This window comes from Nicotiana attenuata, chromosome 3, assembly GCF_001879085.1.
Source record: "Nicotiana attenuata strain UT chromosome 3, NIATTr2, whole genome shotgun sequence".
Classification (NCBI taxonomy): domain Eukaryota; kingdom Viridiplantae; phylum Streptophyta; class Magnoliopsida; order Solanales; family Solanaceae; genus Nicotiana; species Nicotiana attenuata.
The window spans coordinates 25,159,621-25,179,648 of record NC_031991.1 but is presented as its reverse complement, the minus strand read 5'-3'; positions in this window follow the sequence as shown (position 1 = coordinate 25,179,648).

Genomic DNA, 20,028 nt, shown 5'->3' with positions numbered 1-20,028 from the left:
TTTGGTATGTAAATAACTTTACATTCAGTACTTTTTATCTTCTATTTTGGTTTGTATATAAAGTTAAGTTTCATTTTGTATATATTCATCCCCCATTTGTATATTCTAATCCCCTATTATAAATATTCATTCTATTTTTTATTTTCGCAAAATATTTTTGTTTTTATCTTTATAGTTGGGCTCGTAGCCTCTTGTTTTGTTTTTGACGCTTCCAATAAGCCTTTGGTTTTCTTAAGGCCACGGTTCTTTCCAAGGGTGGAGTATTGTGTGAAACGGATGGCTCTTCCCGATGATGGATGGAGTGACAACCTTCTTAAGGGTTGAGTCCGTTTCTTTGACTTTTTTTTTTTTTTGATAGTTGTAGTTAAGGGTACCTCAAGCAAAGCTTCACTTGGGCCTAGCACATTTGCCTTTGATCCCATGGTCAAAGACATAATGTTGTGTTTAGGATGGTGAAAGCCGTGGCTTTGAGACTCTTGCGTTGACCAAACAATCATCATGTGGTCTTTTCGGACCATTGTGTGCTTGAATCATAACTAAGGTCGTCGTGGGCCTTCAACTCGATGTCTTTAGCAATCCCCTAGCGTGTGTGGTGAGGAATCGAATTGTGAGTCCAAGTCCCGAGCCAATGGTCTAGAACTTGCCCTGAATGTTTGTTGAGGCGAAATCCTAGGTGAAATTTGACTTGAGAGGTGATTATAGGCTCTCCTTGATCCGAATGTTAAGTTGAACAATTCCATAGCCTACCAAAAAGATGATCCCTGGTTAACCCTTTTGAGCCTTAAACCTTTTCTTTCAAGAACCAATGCTACAAGCCTATACCCGTTCTAAATGATTACCCTTACTTGGCACCCAAACTTCCCTTGAGGAATGGCAAATGTCTAAGTTTGGGGGGAGAGACGAGAAAGGAAACAAAGTGGTAAAAAGGTACAAAAGCAAAAGAAAAAGGGAGGCAATGAAAAAGCAAGAAAAGAAAAAGACAAAAAGTAATTCCAATGTGAACAAGAATAAAAAGGGATTCAAGGAAAACAAAAGTGAAAAAAGGTGTGAAAAAAAAAGTAAAAAAAAGAGGAGAAATGTTTTGAATTGCATGAGAAAGAGTGACAATGTGTCTCTCTAACCCCTTGTAAAGAAGTGAAATACTCAAAAGAGTCAAGAGAGTTGTGCCATAATGAATCAAAAGAAGTGCTTAAGGGAAGATTGAAACCACTTGAATAGAAACATGTCCTACCCTTACCCAAAAGCCTTCACAATGACTCCATAAAAGCCCTATTGGATCTTGAGTTGAAGGAAACCTATATTAGTGGATACTTACATAAGGGGCAAACATATGGTACCTAGAGCCGGACTTGTGACCTTCTTCTTGAGAGAGATGAGTGAAACTCCATCAACTTCAATTTGTCTGTTAACACTCAAAAAGGTGAGGTTCGCTTAGGGAGAGTTGAGGATGTGTGAGTTTGGGTTCCACAATGACCAAAGTAATTGAGAGAAGCTCTTTGATGAAATGTGTCAACTCTTGATGCTCTTGTGTCACACTTGATCCATGGTTTTTCAAAAGTTTAAATGTGTTAATGATGCATTCGTATTGAGGGCAATTGTTAGTCCCAATTGATGCTTGTTGAGGTTGTTTTAGGATAGCTGGAATTACTTGGATTTTCCTTTAAGGGGTGGGTCTTATTTTGTTTGCTTGAGGACAAGCAAAGGCTTAAGTTTGGGGGAGTTGATAAGTTAGGATTTTAACGTGTTTTATGCCCCTAATTGCCTATGCTTTGGTTATAAATTGCTACAAAATAGTCCCAAAATGCTCACAAGTTGTACTTGATTGCAGGTTTGATCGACAAAGCGACGAATGTCAAATATCGGCTCAAAAAGGAGTGCAACCTACTCAAGTGTCAAAGACTAAGTAAGTTGAGGAAAAGAGGACCTAGTGCGGACCGCGCAACTGTGAATGCGGCCGCACTAGGAGGATCAGAGGATGGAAATTTAATGGAGCATGCTACACCGCCGCGGTTATTTCCACGCGGTCCGCAGTTCAGGCTCCGTGGCCGCGCTACTCTTTTACGCGGTCCGCGGAGTAGAGATTCAGAGAGCCAAAATTTGGCCAATTCCAAGCAAAGCGGCCCGCGTTCATTTCTGTGCGGCCGCGCCAACTTCCACCACGGCCGTGCTAAATTTTTACGCAGTCCGCGGTCCTCAACTTCAGAGAAGCAGAAACTAGGAGTTCAAGAGCCAGTGCGGCCGCGGTCATGTTTGCGCGGTCCGCGCTGACCCAGCAGGGGTATTTTTGCCCAGTTTTTCCAGCTCAGTATAAATAGGACCTTTTTCCATTTTTAGGTTAAGTTTTATGTTCTGAACGCAGTTGAGCTCGTGAGACCGAATATTGTAGCCATTTTTTGGCACTTTTGCTCTTCATTATTGTATTTTCTTCCTAGCAATTAATTAATATGCTTACTTCTTCTTCTATTTCTTTAATTTCTGTATCTAGAATGAGTAGCTAAACTCACTAGCTAGGGTTGTGGCTCAACCCTAGTGTGGATAATTGATGGGTGTTGCCATCTAAGGGTAGATTGATATTGGGTGTTTGTTATTTGGGTTGATTTTAGGTTTTAATTAAGGATTGGTGGTTGCAAACACTGATTCTAGCTTTGTGGGTTTAACTCTTCTTGAGAAAGAGAGTCCATGACCCCAAAATTGATCCAACAAGGAATTGGGATGGACCCATGAGAAATGGTAGTCCCAATTAACGGGTTAAATCCAAGAGAGTAATCACCCAACTTGAACCCTAGTAGCTTGGTCTAATTGGCCTACCCAATTGGTCTCGAGAGAGTCAATTGGGCAAAATCAGTCTCTCTACCGAGAGGTGTGAGAGTGGGTACAATTTTGCAACGGTTATATCATAAGCCCGAAATATGTCAATCTATCCTTAGTAGCATCTACCCGTTAAATAGCCACCTAGGCAATGCCACGACCCTAGTGCCTTTCTCTATATTAAATACAACTTAGCAATATTCTCGTAGCATAATTTAGTTTCACTCATTAGTTTTATAATAGTAGATATAAAAATCAAAGAAAACCAAAAATGTTTGAAGTGACATTAGGAGCACAACCGCAATTCTAAACTAGACAGACAATACAACTCCACTACTAGCTCCCTGTGGAAATTCGATCCCGAACCACTATGCGGTAAAAGCTATTGCGACCCGCTCTTCCTACCTTAGCGTAGTGTCGAATCGGCAGCGATCAACCCCTTAGAACAAAATTTACCTGCTCCTCGAGGTAGCTTTCATAGTTTAGGCTTCGACTCGCCTCATACCGCAAGTGTGCCAACTCATCTTCCTTTTCATCGCAAAGGAGCCTAAGGGATTCTCCCCGTCCACGGCTTTTTGCAGCCCGACCTCACGACGAAGCAGCTCGGATTTGAGCTTGTTTAAAGCCTATGAAGGAAAAATTCAATAAGAGAATGAAAGTTGCAAAAAACCAAGGAATAAACACGGCCAGACAAAACTCACCTCGGAGTAGAGCCGCTGAGCTTCCTCAAAAGTCGAGCGCACATCCACTAGTCAGGTTCCATCAATCCCAATAAAACCACTCCCGGTCGGGACACAGTCGCACGATATATGCGGACCTTGGTCTCGAGCATCCCTCGAAGTACCTTTGACGGGAGGAGAATTCGGCGGCTGAGAACCCTCGCTCCTCGCCTCGGGCGTTGCAGGCTCGGCTGATGCATCCTCACTAAGCCTCCGGGCTGGACTCATCCTGCTATAAGCATCGTCATTTTGCGAAGGCCCTTTTCGCTTATTATTGCTATTCCTTAGCCCAAAAGCTGACGATCCTTCTCCCTCTCCGAGAGAGCACGATCTCACCTTAAAGAGATCCCCAATGCCTGCGACGACGGAGTTAGTACACATAAAAAGAAAAAAGTGCCTTTCCAAAAAAGAGCAAAATTGCATAGCACGTACTGTGGTGTTTTGCCTCCCATCTGCCCTTAGACAGATCTCGCCACTTACGACCATCATGAGTTGAAAGGATCGCCAACTTCCGAGCCCAATCCGTCATGTCGGGGACCTCGTGTGGCATCCATGAAATTGCTGTAGAAGGGGAAGGAAAAACGCATTTACGGGATCCGCCTCTGCCAAAAGTAAAATAAGCTGAAATAGCAAAGACGCAAGTGTACCACTTACGTGCAAAGTTCCATTCCTCGGGAAACGGCAGGAACTCCGTCGGGATAATATCCGTAGTCCGTACTTGAACGAATCGACTCATCCATTCCCGATCCCCACCTTCTTCGTCATCGACAACGAAGGGCCTGGTGGATCGGCATCGCAGGGTTAGCAGGCCTCTATAGTGAAAAGGCCGATACAGCCTGATAAGATGACTAAGGGTAAAATCAAGCCCTGCTCCCTCCGCGAAGAATCTCATCATCAGTACTATACGCCAAAACGACGGATGAACCTGTGCCAAGGTAGCCCGATATTTTCGACAAAAATCGAGCACAACCCTATCGAGGGGGCCCAGCGTAAAGGGGTACGTGTATACGTTCAGAAACCCCTCGGCACGGTCCATAATGCTCTTTTCCGGGGAAGGTACCTGCAGTACTACTTTCTCCCCCCATCCACAATCTTTTCTCACTAACTCAAGATGACCCTCTCTTATCAGAGAGGTAAGCTTCGAAGCATACTCCCAATGGCCCGAGCACTGGGAGGTTTTCCTGTTGGAAAACTCCCCCTTGAAGCGAAATGTCCTAAAGGCGGATCGCCTGACTCCGGCGACGCACCACCAACCAAACAGGGATCAGAATCCTGCCGCAACAACCATAACTATGGCAAAATTAGAGAATTGAAGCGGAAATCTGAGCAAGGATTCCCAAGTTAAAGTAGTGAAGAACCTAGCATAAAGAGAAGAACTCTATACTCAGGATAGCGGAATCCCCAAAAAAGAGAAGACAAACCTATATATAGAAGCAAGCGGTGATTGTCCGCCCGCCTCAAAGGCCAGTCAAAAATACTGTCTAAGCCATTATAACTTTGGGAAGACGTACCGGCGCGATCGCCTCGGTCGTTTTATTACCATGTCATACAATTTATGCGGTCGTACGACATTTCAGGGATCAAATCCCCCGCATCCACAAGCCTCGAGATGGTTCCCTGATCTCGAGGACCTCTATCAAAAGGAAGATAGGCTGTAAGGAGCACTTAACTTCGTTACAAGCCTCGAGATGGTGCCTGATCTCGAGGACCTCAATCAAAAAGAAGATAGGCTCTAAGGGGCCCTTGACATCGTTACAAGCCTCGAGATGGTACCCGATCTCGAGGATCCCTATCAAGAAGTAGATAGGCCCTAAGTAGCCAATGATATCATTGCAAGCCTCGAAATGGTACCCGATCTCAAGGACCTTTGTCAAAAAAGAAGATAGGCTACAAGGAGCCATTGATATCGCTACAAGCCTCGAGATGGTACCCGATCTCGAGGACCTATATCAAAAGGAAGATAAGTTCTAAAAACCTACTCATATGGTCTTCGCCTCGAGGATTTCTGCTATTGCAAGTACGAATCATTCGTCCGATCATCCGGCCCCGAGCTACTTGAGCCTGAGCCAAGTTTTGCTCAAAAACTACTAATAAAACCTTAAGGCTATTTCTCGTCTTTGGGTCCAGTTAAGCATCCTCTATCCGAACCCAGGCAAACCCTCGTCCGGGATCTATCTGCAACGCCTTAAGGTTATCTTCGCTCTAAGTTCAAAGCAAGCTTTCAGGTCGCCCGAGCTCACGTAAACTCTCACTCGGGGACTGCTTTTGAAAGCCTAAAGGATGTCCTTATACTCGGACGTCCGAGCAAATTCCCTCTCAAGGACTATTGACTGGGTCTGAAAGGCTAGGTTTCGTTTTATGAATTCGAAGCCCTATTTTCACTCGGGGATCCCGGCGGCCTAAGCTTGTATCTATCCAATTCGAGCTCAGTCGGAGGGATGGCAAAGGGCTCCACAGGATATCGTACTAATCAATCAGGAGCCGAGGAAGTACCTACATCCGGGCCCAGTATTCGGACCCGATCGGTAGAGTCATGCACTCAGATTCTTCACAAATGCAAATAATGGAAAATCCAGCATAAATCAGAGACAAATTGAAGAAACTTCTTTGCATTAACAAATGATGATTACAAAAATCCCATAATGGGACCATACATATGACTACAAAAGCCCACGAAGGGTCCTTATACAGAAACAAAGAAGCAAAAGCAACTACTAAAAGTCTAATCCGCTCTCGGGGGTACATCCTCGGGAGCAATGCCTTCGAGAATCATTTCGCCAAAGAGCAAAAGCTTTTACCAGGCCGAGGAAAATACAGCCAAGTAGAAGATTCGGCAAGCGTAGGCCTTACCTGCACGACTACTTTGAGTCCACTTCTTGGGATATTGTGCCGTGCAAGTTAGTAGCCGGTAGTGCCGCTTCACCCCACGAAAAGCAAAAGGGATGAGGTACCGCACCAGGCTTTAACAGCCACAGGCTTTAAACATGGGAATAAAATTGGATGAAGATGAAGAGAAGTAAGGAATCGAAGATTGTTGAAGAATGACTGAATGAAGTTTTCGTTCAAGAAAGCTTCCATTTAAAGAAATGAGGAAGCGTAACCAACAGTGCAATCAATGCCTCTGGGAAACATGCCGACGGCGCAATCAATGTCTTGGGAGAACGGATAGGCAGGCGCAATCAATGCCTATTGGGAAACGGATCAGCGGCGATATTATCGCCTTGAAAAAGTAAACTGACGCTACATCAAATGTTCCTCGGAAAGATGTATCGATGGGACATCTCAGTTATCGGAAAAACTGACGTCATAAGCATGACATCATCGTAAGAGGCTCGAGGGGATCGGTGTCAAAATCGTTTCTTATCATTTTATTCTAAGAAATGCGGGGACTATCTGTATGCGGTAAAAATCAGATGGCGCAATTTTGTGATCACTAGAGCGCCTCAGGGAGACCACCCCCGGGAGGCTCGAAGTCTAGATCGAAGCTCGCCCCCGAGGGTTCGTGATGATCGACCTCGAGGCAGTGCAAGCCAACGGTTGCGACGCACTAGCGGGAAGTTTCCAAGGCATATGATCAAAGCTGACAAAGCGTGCAAGGGAAACACTAGTCTGTACCAGACTAATAAGTAGTTATGCCAGCTATGTTTCTTTGTAATAATTACTCATATACTATGAGGGGATTTCCCTCCTTATATAAAGGGGGTCCTTGTCATTTTGTAAGGGCATCTATAACGCAAGACACTTCATTCAATACAAGAACATTCTTTCTGCTCTCTAACTCAAACATACCCTCTATTTGGTTCTATTGCCTACATTTATTGCTTTATTTACATTTATTATATCTCAACAATTGTTCTTCATTTGTTGCTTGTTATTGGTCATAAAGAGCCGCAATCACAACCCTAGTGGCTGTTAATCCTTCATCGACTAACCCTTTACGAATATCTAACTCGACATCGAGGCCCCGCACGCGCTAACTCGAGGCCCCGATTCTTAACCATTTGGTTTGGTTTCTAACGCTATCTTCAATTTCTTATCTTAATTTCTAACCTCGTCACTTAGCATCTACTGCTTAACAACTAGCATAAAAATAGATCACATATTCTTAGAACCACAAAATCAAATCTAATTGTTATTACCATTTTCAAGGTAAACAACTAGCTTCCCACTCGGATTTGAGATCCTTCCCTTGGCTGGCAGGTTTTCTTAAATAAAGGGAATGCACATAAAGACATTCTTTTCTACCACTTTTTCTTTACTTCTGGCCTTCCCGAACTCCTATACGGGCGGAGACAGATCTTGGAGTAAGCTCATTTCCATGGACAAAGTAGAGACATAAGAAGATCCAAAGAAAAGAAGCAAGAAGATTACTTCCATTTCTCTCCTTAGACCGATAGAAATAAGAATTAATTTGAATGATGTTATTATACTTATTTGGTGGTTGGAGTAGTGCCCTGGTGCTCCGGTGAGTTTCAAGGTTTTTTTCGACAATTTTTGCACAATTTTGCAGCAGCTGATGTGACGCTGGTACATTGTGCATCGCGAACATGAAACTAATATCACGTTCGCGAAGGTGAAATTGCGGAAGGGGTGTTTTTCTCTACAGGAACACGATGGATGGCTCCCGAAAGCGATGGCATTGGGGATTGGCCTTCGCGAACGCGATTGTAATCACGCGAATGTATAGGCCTGAAATCGTTCGAAAGCTGTGGGACTTTCTTCATTGTAATGTGGTGGCGTGGGGGGATTGGCCTTCGCGAACGTAGTTGTACTCACGTGAATGCGTAGGCTTGTATCCGTTCAAAGGCTGTGGGACATTCTTCATCGCGAATGCAACCAGTTGATCGTGAACGTGGAGGCTTGGGGGCGATAGCCTTCACAAATGGGAGAAGGCCTTCACGAATGTGATAGCCAGTTGTCCAATAACCTTCGCGAACGCGACTGGTGATTTGCGAACACGAAGAGCACCTGACACCTAGGTATATAAGTGCAGAAAAAATGGGATTTAGTTATCTTTCACCATTTTTGAGATCTTGATTGCAGATTAAGGAGATAATTTTGAAGATTTTTATCCCAGCTTCATAGGTTACTGACTTTAACTTATTTTTTATTTCATTCCATGATTCTTCATAGATTTTTATCCCTAAATCTAGTAATATTATGTGTAAAACTTGGAGTTTTGGGGAAATACTTATGAGGACTTATTTTGAGGATTTAGACATTTGTTTGAGGTCCAATCTTGATACAAACTATATAATTTAAACACGAGAGAGAATGGATAAATGGAAATGATATTAATTTTAGATTTCGACCATATGGGCCTGGGTTAACTTTTTGTTTACTTTCAAAATATATTAAAGACCAAACTTTTTTTATACTAAGGTAGTTTCTAAAGTTTAGTTTAACTTATTTGAACATTAATTCGCTAGATTCGAGTGGTTTGGTGGCTTGTGCTAAAAGAAAGGCGGTGTTGGGGGGTTGATTTGAGCTGAAAAGAGGTCTTGATTAATTTTGATTTGAGTGAATTAGGATGTAATTGTGTCTAATTGCTATGTATCATATAGGTTAAGCATGCGGGTAGAACTAGCCTTATTTAAGCTATGCTATGTTTTATTGTAACGACCCGGCCGATCATTTTGAGAATTAACATCCCGTTCGGTGGAATAAGGTCTTGAGCAACTTTGTATTATGTGTATGACTTGCACGCGTGGCCGAGTTCAGTTTTTGGATGACTCAGGGTCAATTTGGAAGAAAGATTCTTGTTTTGGAAGCTTAAGCAGTAAGAGTTGACCGGAATTTGACTTTTGTGTAAACGACTCCGGAATGTGTTTTTGATTGTTCCAATATCTTTGCATTGTGATTTTGGACTTAGGCGTGCGTCCGGATTTTGATTTGGAGCTACGTAGCGTAATTTGAAGCATTTCGGCAAAAATTAGAAAGTTGAAATTTTTTAGGTTGAGAGGTTTGACCGGCGGATTACTTTGGTGATATCGGGGTCGGAATATTATTCCACGAGTTAGATTAGCTCCGTTTTGTCATTTGGGACATGCATGCAAAATTTGACATCAATCCGGATTGATTTGGTATGTTACGACACGAATTTTGGAAGTTGGAAGATTTGAAATTTCATATGTTCAATTCGTGGTGTGATTTCTAGTTTTAACGTTGTTTGATGTGATTTTAGACCTCGAGCGGGCCCGTATTAAGTTATGGAACTTTTTGGTATATTTGGACAGGGTCCCGAGGACCTCGGATGGGCTACGGGCTATTTCTGCAAGTTTATTAGTTGCTGGTTTTCGGTGTCTGAAAACCTTCTTCATGATCGCGTAGTGTCACCCGCGATCGTGTAGTGTATTTTTGACTTGCCATATTTTCCATCTTCGCTTTCGCACACCTTTTCCCGCGTTCGCGTAGTTTTAACCTTGCTGGGTAGGTCGGCACTCTGTTATTCGCGTTCATATAGCTATGTACTGGATCGCGTACATGAGGCAGTGAATCAGCCGAGTTCGCCTTCATTCCTCCGCGTGCGCGTAGTGCCTTCTCATGGGGTAGTGCCATTTCTTCTTCTCGGTCGCATGGATTAATTTGCAATCGCGTATGCATTTCTGTGGCAGCCATTAATTCTTCTTCGCAATCGTGGGCGATCGCATGTGTATTTCCGCAATTGCGGCGTACAAATACCTAAGCAGTAGGATATATTATCAAAATCAAGGGTTTGGAAATTTCTATCATATCTTGAATTGTAGAGCTCGGCTTTGAGCAATTCTACGTGGATTTTTCAAACAAATCAATGGGGTAAATGTTCTTTACTTAGAATTTATTATATTGCATAATACTATCTTCATTTATATCTTATAATAAGTGTTTTAAGTTGAGGAAAAGGAAAAGTTTTGAAGAAATCTTTCAAAATGTAAAATGATGATTTGAATGATGAATTTATGTCAGAAATTGATAATTTTGGTATGGTTGAACTCGAATCGGAATGGGTGTTCGGTTTTGTGAATTTTATCAGGTTCCGAGGTGCAGGCCTGGGTTTTGACTTTTGGGTTGACATTTTAGTTTTAATGAAAAATCGAAGCTTCATTACACGCAATTGTTATCTATGAGTTTCATTTGTGAAATGAAGTTATTTTGGCTAGATTTGAGCAGTCAGAAAGTTGTTTCACTCTAGAGGGCCATTTTAGAGTAACGGTCTACCTTCTTTAAGTTAAGTATCTTGTCTAGCCTTGTGTGGGGGAACTACCCCTTAGGATTTGAGCATTTAGTGCTAATTGTGTCGTGAAGTCCATGTACGTGAGGTGACAGGTACATGCTCGGGCTTATTTGTGGAAATTTGACCGTTTAGGGTTCTTAGGTTCTTATGCTCATTAGATATGAAGTTATTTTGTCATGTTAAAAATCCCCCATTTACTAGTTTCACGTGCCTTAATTGGAATTAATTGTTTCATGTTCCACCCTTATTTCCGATTAAACTTTTATGTGCCTTAACTGAAGTTGTTTCCTCTTCTATCGCTATGCTATCCTTTCCTAATTGTAGTTATTATTACCTTTTCCCATAATTGCTTATCCTTAATTGAATTGTTGTATCTCTTCCGCAATTGCTCAACCCTAAATGATGTTTGGTTATCCTTTATCATTGTTGACTTATCCTTATTTGGAATTATTGACTCAAGTTATCTCCCTTACCATCGAATTGTACTTTTGTGGAATCACTGCTACACATTATATGTTCCTTGTCGAGCTATTGCTATGTTGTACTATTATTTTCTGTTGTGTCTTTCTTTGTGAGTTCGTTCTTCCGTTTTCTTTGTATTCTTAAGTTATTGAGTTGATTTGCTTATCGTATTCTCGTGTTGTTGTTGTTGTTGTTGTTTTTGTATTCAGTGTTGTTGAGCCGAGGGCTATGCATTGTTTTAATATTGAAACTGTTTTGAGGAAATATTGTGGCATGTGGGCACCTATCGTGAAAGTCATTTATTTGAGTTGTTTTGTTTTGGAAAACGTATTTTGTTGAGAGAATTGTTATTGTGTTGCACGAGGTTTCTACCGTGCGGTTGTTATTGTGTTTCACGAGGTTTCTATTGTACGNTGTCGGGTCCGCGAGCTCGTCGATTTGGGGCCTCGAGGTTGAGTTCGCGAGCTCGGGCTCGAGCGATTGGGGGAAATCGGGGAAGGGCTAACAGAATGCAAATAATATTAAAGGAGGCTCTCTATAGCCAATGATAAGCAATAAATGATCAATGAATGTGGAATAAGCATGAAAATATTAAGATAGAATCAACAGTGTACGAGAGAGAGTATCTTAGAGAGAAAGAGAGAGAGTTATCATATATTTCATATAGAGCCTTTGGAGCAACAGCAGTCCTCTACAAAATAATTAGAATCCCCTTTATATAGAAGGGAAGAAGTTTATACGGTAAGGTACACATTAGCTGTAAAGGTGTGGAGATGGGACGGCTGAAATGACGCCTCGAGTAGGGCTCAGAATAGCCTGGATATGCTTTGCCAGACTTAGCCGTGACAGATTTAGCCGTGTCTTGGGAACTCCTATTTTTTCTTTAGCCCCGATCAATATCCTCCCGAGGCTGGGTGCAGATGGGCCCCGAGGGAGAGGACTTGAGCGCCATCTTTGCAGCCTCGAGGCTTTGAGTCGATCTTTCGAAATGCTTAAAAGATGAGAAATTGGACTCTCCGATTTTGCCGTACACAGATAGTCTCCGCGTTTCCTAGATCAAATTGAGAGGAAATGAATTTGATGCCCAACTCTTCAAGTTCCCTGCGCCGATGTCATATTGGTGACGCAGCCTATGACGTGAGCCTTTGTGTCNTTTACGTTTAGGCTTTAACGTTTGTAGGTTTCCGTGTAAAGTCCCGTATGGTTTACGTCGTAAGGTGTACCTAGGGTACCTAGTCGTCTTTCGGGGTACTTTTACGTTTTAGGTTGGTAAACGTTTTGTACCCGGTTTTAGGTTTACGTTTAGGTTTACGTTTATGCTTCAGTTTACGTAGTATTGAACGTTTTATTTTTGTCTATCGTTAAAATACCCCCAGTTTTACTAGTTTTCACGTGCCGTTAATTGGTAATTATTCGTTTTCGATAGTTCCCACCTTTAGTTCCTAGTAACTTTTATCGTGCCTTAACTGTAACGTTGTTCCTCTCTATCGCTATGCTATCCTTTCCTAATTGTAGTTATTATTACCTTTTACCCATAATTGCTTATCCTTAATTGAATTGTTGTATCTCTTCCGCAATTGCTCAACCCTAAATGATGTTTGGTTATCCTTTATCATTGTTGACTTATCCTTATTTGGAATTATTGACTCAAGTTATCTCCCTTACCATCGAATTGTACTTTTGTGGAATCACTGCTACACATTATATGTTCCTTGTCGAGCTATTGCTATGTTGTACTATTATTTTCTGTTGTGTCTTTCTTTGTGAGTTCGTTCTTCCGTTTTCTTTGTATTCTTAAGTTATTGAGTTGATTTGCTTATCGTATTCTCGTGTTGTTGTTGTTGTTGTTGTTTTTGTATTCAGTGTTGTTGAGCCGAGGGCTATGCATTGTTTTAATATTGAAACTGTTTTGAGGAAATATTGTGGCATGTGGGCACCTATCGTGAAAGTCATTTATTTGAGTTGTTTTGTTTTGGAAAACGTATTTTGTTGAGAGAATTGTTATTGTGTTGCACGAGGTTTCTACCGTGCGGTTGTTATTGTGTTTCACGAGGTTTCTATTGTACGGTTGCTACTGTGTTGTACGAGATTTCTGTTGTATTGTTGTTATTGATACGCATGCGGTGGTATAAAGTTTGGGTGTTGAAACGCATGCAGTAAGAATGGTGGGCTTAAAACGCATGGATAGTTGGGGAACTACTAGATGCCATGCGGTGTGATAAGGTGGGCTAAAACGCGGGATGCTATTTTGGGAAAATAATTTTCAAAAACTAAATATAAAGGCTCCCGTGGTGATATAAGGAAAGTTGTGATTCATATTACTATTTGAGGGTACCTCGGGAGGGCTCTATTGTCATTTCCCCTTTTCTGTGCACTTGTCTTTGATTGTTATTTTCCTTAGCATACTACTAATTGTTTTCCTCCGTGTTGCTCTATTTGTTCAGATTTCTATGTAGTTAATCTTGTTGTGCTGTCGTAACGTCCAATTCATTGCTGCCTTATTTACACTTTATATTTCATGGTTATCGCTTCTTATGTGCATTCATTGTCTTACTCTTATTTGTTCACTTGGATTGTGGTAGAACACTTGCACAATAATATACGTAGATAATCACCTATGTCAGTTTAAGAAGATGAATCCTGACGTTATTGACCATTACGTGTATTCTTGTCTACCTGCCTTCTGTGTGAGAGTTGTTCTCTCGGCACGTGAGTCGTTCGTGTGGTTATGAATTGAACTGTGGGCACAAGATGCCAACAGATTAGGGTGCACAAAGTGGGACACGTGAGCTGTAATTATGAGGTTCGGTACCTCATGGAAATGCCTGAACAAATTTGGTGTGAAAGCAACTCTTCTTTTTTAGATATTACTGGTTTTTCCTCTATTTTGGTTTGATCGGACTTAGACTGTGTCTAGCTTAATCTACAACATTATTACGTGACTACTTCCTGTTAAATATTGTTGTTATTGGTGTATCATTGCAAGTATTGTTTGTTATTCCTTACCCTTCTTAGTTGTATATGAATATTGTTTCTCCGTTAGTTCACTTTCACCCTTGTTCGGGTCGTTTAGTCCGATATGTGTCATGACTTTCCCTCGTCACTACTCTACCGAGGATAGTTTAGATACTTACTAGGTACCGATATGGTGTACTCATACTACGCTTCTACACATTTTTGTGCAGATCCAGGTTCCACGGTTGTTGTTCATTATTAGCTGGCTGGTCGAGCTGTGGAGACTCAAGGTAAACATGTCATCACGTTTACAGGCCTCTGAGTCACCTTCTGATGTTGTACTTATACTGTTTAACTTCCATTCCGAATAGTTGTATTTAGGGATTCTTCTAGTAAACTCAGTAGAGATTATGGCTTGTACTACTGGTTTTAAGAAATTTTAATTATGCATAAGATCTTATCTCGTATGTATTATTGGATGGTTAAATTATTCTATTTATTTAGTAAGTATTAGGCTTACCTAGTCTTAGAGACTAGGTACCGTCATGATATCCTACGGAGGGAAATTGGGGTCGTGACAAGTTTGTATCAGAGTTCTTGGTTCATAGGTGCTACGCCTCATATGCGAGTTTAGTAGGGTCTTGTGGATCGGTACGGAGACGTCTGTACTTATCTTTGAAAGGCAGAGAGGTTGCTTCGAGTGTGGAGGTACTAGCCACATGGTGAGAGATTGTCCCAGACTTCGGACAGATGTGTCACGGCGGGGTGTTCAGGATTTGAGTTCTGCTTCAGTTGTCCATATTCCTGCACATTCAACTTAGGGTGTAGGTCAGGCGAGTAGAGGTCACCCAATAGGGTGAGGCCCAACCCGTTGATGTGATTTCTATAGTAGGGCTGAGGCTGTTGCACTAGATGATGTCAAATGGGTATGGTTTTGATTTGTCATAGAGGAGCATCATTCGTATTTTGTTCTGGTTCTGCTTATCAGGGTGAGTCCTCCTATTTTTATTCGCACATGGGTGAGTTTCGTGATTTTGTACTCTATTTTTGTATTTACCCCTGCTGGGAGATTCTATAATGGTAGCCCATGTCTATCGTGTTGCCTTAATTCATTATTGAGAGCTATGAGAGTAGAACTGAATTTTTGTTACTCATTACGGTATGTTTTTGTGTGATTTCTGAGTGATTGGTTACGATTTGTGATAGATATGCTCTACCGGCGTGAGAGTTCAGTATGTGTTGTGATTTTGTTGGCAGAAAATTGAATTAGTGGAAGGTCTTAGTTGGTATGATGTGTATTCCAATTGTGATTCAGAGTTGAGGGTGAGACCCTCGCAGTTTCATGTAGTTTGATGTGTTTAAACCAGGCTGCATATCACGGTGCAAGTTATATCAGGATCCTTGTGATTTGTTTATATGTATTGATTCTCCCTTGCAGAATTGATTCGTAGTATAGTACAAACAGGGAGTTGTGTCTGTCGCGCTTGTTTGATAGTTCTCTTTTGTGTTTCGCCTTGCATATTCAGTCATATTCGTGTTATGTTTGTTGAGTTTTAGCTTGTGAGGTGTGTGCCCCGGTGGCATTGGATGTGACTTGTTGATTCAGGCAAATAGCTGTGAGGTCTTCATGTTAATTGCATCATTGTCAGTGTAGTAATGGTTTGAAACGGGGTTCTAACGGATATGAGGCTAATTGCCGATATTGGATTTGTTGACGGGCAGCTATTGTGATCAGAGATATTGTTATGGGCATATGTGTGATGTGTTACGTCGTTTGGTTGTACCTTGTGGGTGTAGGCATAAGTTGTTGTAGCTGGTTAAGGCTGATACCGGGTGTGGATGTAGGAATCAGGGAGATGATCGGATGGTGAGAATTTTGGTTCTAAGGCTTATTAGTATTGGTGGAATGGATAAATTTCAGTTGAGATGGTGTCGTCGGGCTTATGTGGATTGGGGTAACGTGGGATCACCCGCGGGTGTATGTACGATGAACACATTCAGTGATTTGATGACTTCGAGACGACTCTTGGCATGTTCGAGGACGAACGTCTGTTTAAGAGAGGGAGGATGTAGCGACCTAGCCGATCGTTTTGAGAATTAACGTCCTGTTTGGCGGCATAAGGTCTCAAGCACCTTCACATTATGTGTTATGACTTGCGCGCGTGGCCGAGTTCAAATTTCGGATGATTCAGGTTCAATATGGAAGAAAGATTCTTGTTTTAGAAGCTTAAGCGATAAGAGTTGACCGGAATTTGACTTTTGTGTAAACTACTCCGAAATGGAGTTTTGATGGTTCCAATAGCTTCTTATGGTGATTTTGGTGTTTGGCGTGCATCTTGATTTGGATTTGGAGGTCTTTAGGGAATTTAAGGATTACGGTGAAAATTAGAGAGTTGAAGTTTTGGAAGGTTGAGAGGTTTGACTAAGAGTTGACTTTGGTGATATCGGGGTTGGAATTCGATTCCGAGAGTTTTATTAGCTTCGTTATGTCATTTGGGACTTGCATGCAAAATTTGGCATCAATCCGGATTGATTTGGTATGTTTCGGCATGAATTTTTGATGTTGGAAGATTTGAAAGTTCATAAGTTCGATTCATGGTGTGATTCGTAGCTTAGACATTGTTTGATGTGATTTGAGACCTCGAGCGGGTCTATATTAGGTTATGGAACTTGTTGGTATATTCAGACGGGGTCTCGAGGGCCTCGGATGTGTTTCGGATGGGCTACAGGCCATTTCTGCAAGTTTTTGAGTTGCTGGCTTCCGGCGTCTGATAACCTTCCTTGCGATCGCATAGTGTCAGCCGCGATTGCCTGGTGTATTGTTGACTTGCGATATTTTCCTACTTCTCTTTCGCACTCCTTTTCCCCCGTTCGTGTAGTTTTGACCCTGCTGGGGAGCCCGGCACTCTATTCTTCGCTTCGCATAGCTATGTACGTGATCGCGTACTTGAGGCAATGAATCAGCCGCGTTTGCCTTCATTCCTCCGCGTTCGCGTAGTACCTTCCTGTGGGGTAGTGCCATTTCTTCTTCACGATCGCGTAGTGCCTTTTTGTGGCAGACATTAATTCTTCTTCGCGATCGCATGTGTACTTCCGCGATCGCGGTCTACAAATACCTGAGTAGCAGAATATATTTTTCAACATTCAGGGTTTGGCCATTTTTATCATATCTTGAATTGTAGAGCTCGGTTTTGAGCAACTCTTCGTGGGTTTTTCAAACAAGTCATTGGGGTAAGTGTTCTTCACTCGAAATTTATTATATTCCCTGATTCTATCTTTATTTTAATCTTATAATTAGTGTTTTGAGTTGAGGAAAATTGAAGTTTATAAAGAAATCTTTCAAAATGTAAAATGATGATTTGAAGGACGAATTGATGTCAGAAATTGATAAATTTGGTATGCTTGAACTTGTACCAGAACAGGTGTTCGGGATTTGTGAATTTTATCGATTTCCGATGTACGAGCCCAGGGTTTGACAATTTAGTTTTAATTAATGAAGCTTTATTATCCGGGATTGTTATCTATGAGTTTCATCTATGAATTGAAGCTATTTTCGGCTAGATTTGAGCCGTCCGGAGGTTGTTTCACTCGAGAGGGCCATTTTAGAGTAACTGTCTACCTTCTTTGAGTTAAGTATCTTGTCTAACCTTGTGTTGGGGAACTACCCCTTAGGATTTGAGTCTTTAGTGCTAATTGTGTCATGTGAAGTACGTGTATGCGAGGTGACGAGTACATGCTCGGGCTTATTTGGGGAATTTCGACCGTTTAGGAATCTTAGGTTCTTATGTTCATTAGATATGAAGTTGTTTTATCATGTTAAATCCCCCATTTACTAGTTTTACCCTTACGTGCCCTAATTGGAATTAATTGTTGCATGTTCCACCCTTATTGCCGATTAAACTCTTATGTGCCTTAACTGAAGTTGTTGCCTCTTCTATCATCACGTTATCCTTTCCTAATTGCTTATCCTTAATTGAAGTTATTATTACCTTATTCCGTTATTGTTTATCCTTAATTGAATTTGTTGTATCTCTTCCGTAATTGCTCAACCCTAAATGAAGTTTTTCTATCCTTTATCATTGTTGACATATCCTTATTTTAATTATTTACTCATATTATCTCCCTTATCGTTGAATTGTAGTTTTGTTGACATATCCTCTGTCTTTGTAAGCTCATTCTTCCGTTCTTTGTATTCTAAAGTTACTGAGTTGATTTGCTTGCTATTTTCTCGTGTTATTGTCGTTGTTGCTGTTGTATTCAGTGTTGTTGAGCCGAGGGCTATGTGTGGTTTTGATATTGAAATTATTTTGAGGAAATATTGTGGCATGTGGGCACCTATTGCGAAATCATTTATTTGAGTTATTTTGTTTTGGAAAATGTGTTTTGGTTAGAGAATTGTTATTGTGCTACACGAGGTTTCTGCCATGCGGTTGTTATTGTGTAGCACGAGGTTTCTGCAGCGCGGTTGTTATTGTGTTGCACTAGGTTTCTAACATGCGGTTGCTATTGTGTTGCACGAGGTTTTGTCGTGCTGTTGTTATTGATACACATGCGGTTGTATAAGTTCTGGGTGTTTAAACGCATGTAGTGATATATAGTTGGCTTCATACGCGTGGCTAGTAAGGGAACTACTAGAAGCCATGCGATGTGATAAGGTGGGCTAAAATACATGATGCTATTTCGAGAAAAAAATGATTTATAAAAACTATATATAAAGGCTCCCGCGTTGATATAAGGAAAGTTATGATTCATTTTTATATCTGAGACTACGAGGGGAGGGATCTATTATCATTTCCTCTTTTATGTGCACTTGTCTTTGGTTGTTGTTTTCCTTAACATACTACTAATTGTTTTCCTCCATGTTGCTCTATTTGTTCAGTTCTATGTAGCTAATCTTGATATCCTTGTCGTAACGTCCACTTCATTGCTGCCTTATTTACATTGTATATTTCATGGTGATTGTTTCTTATGTGCCATTCATTGTCTTTACTCTTATTTGTTGACTTGGATTGTGGTACAAAACTTTCACAAGCATACACGTAGATTAATTCCCCATGTCAGTTATCGTGATGTTATTGACCATTAAATGTATTCTTGTCTACTTGCCTTCTGTGTGAGTGTTGTTCTCTCGGCACGTGAGTCGTCCGTGTAGTTATGAATTGAAATGTGGGCACAATATGCCAAGTGATTAGGGTTCAAGAACTGGGACCTGTGAGTTGTGATTATGAGGTTCGGTACCTCGTGAAAATGTTTGAACAAATTTGGAGTGAAAGAGGTTGTTCTTATTGAGTTATTACTGGGTTTTCCTTTATCTTTGTTTCATCGGACTTACATTATGTCCAGCATACTGTACAGCTTTATTACCTAAATACATCCTGTTAAATATTGTTGTATTGGTGTATCGTTGCAAGTATTGTTTGTTATTACTTACCCTGCTTAGTTGTATATTAATATTGTTTCTTAGTTAGTTCGCCTTCATACTTGTTTAGGTATTTGGTCCGATAGGTGTCTTGACTATCCCTCGTCACTACTCCACCGAAGTTAGTCTTGATACTTACTGGGTACCTTTGTGGTGTACTCATACCACGCTTCTGCACATTTTTGTGCAGATCCAGGTACTATGGTTGTTGTTGGTTGTTAGATGGCCGGTCAAGCTGTGAAGACTCAAGGTAAACCTGTCGTCACATTCGCAGGCCTCGGAGTCACCTTTTGATGACTCCGAGGGAGGGGGGTCCTAGGTTTATTAATAATATAGATCACCCCACACAATGCCTGGTAATCACTCCTCAATGAGGGGCTACACGTGACATTATCGCGTGGTCATCATATCGATATCTACCCTTCCCACCCCGTTAAGGTATTAAAGCGCGG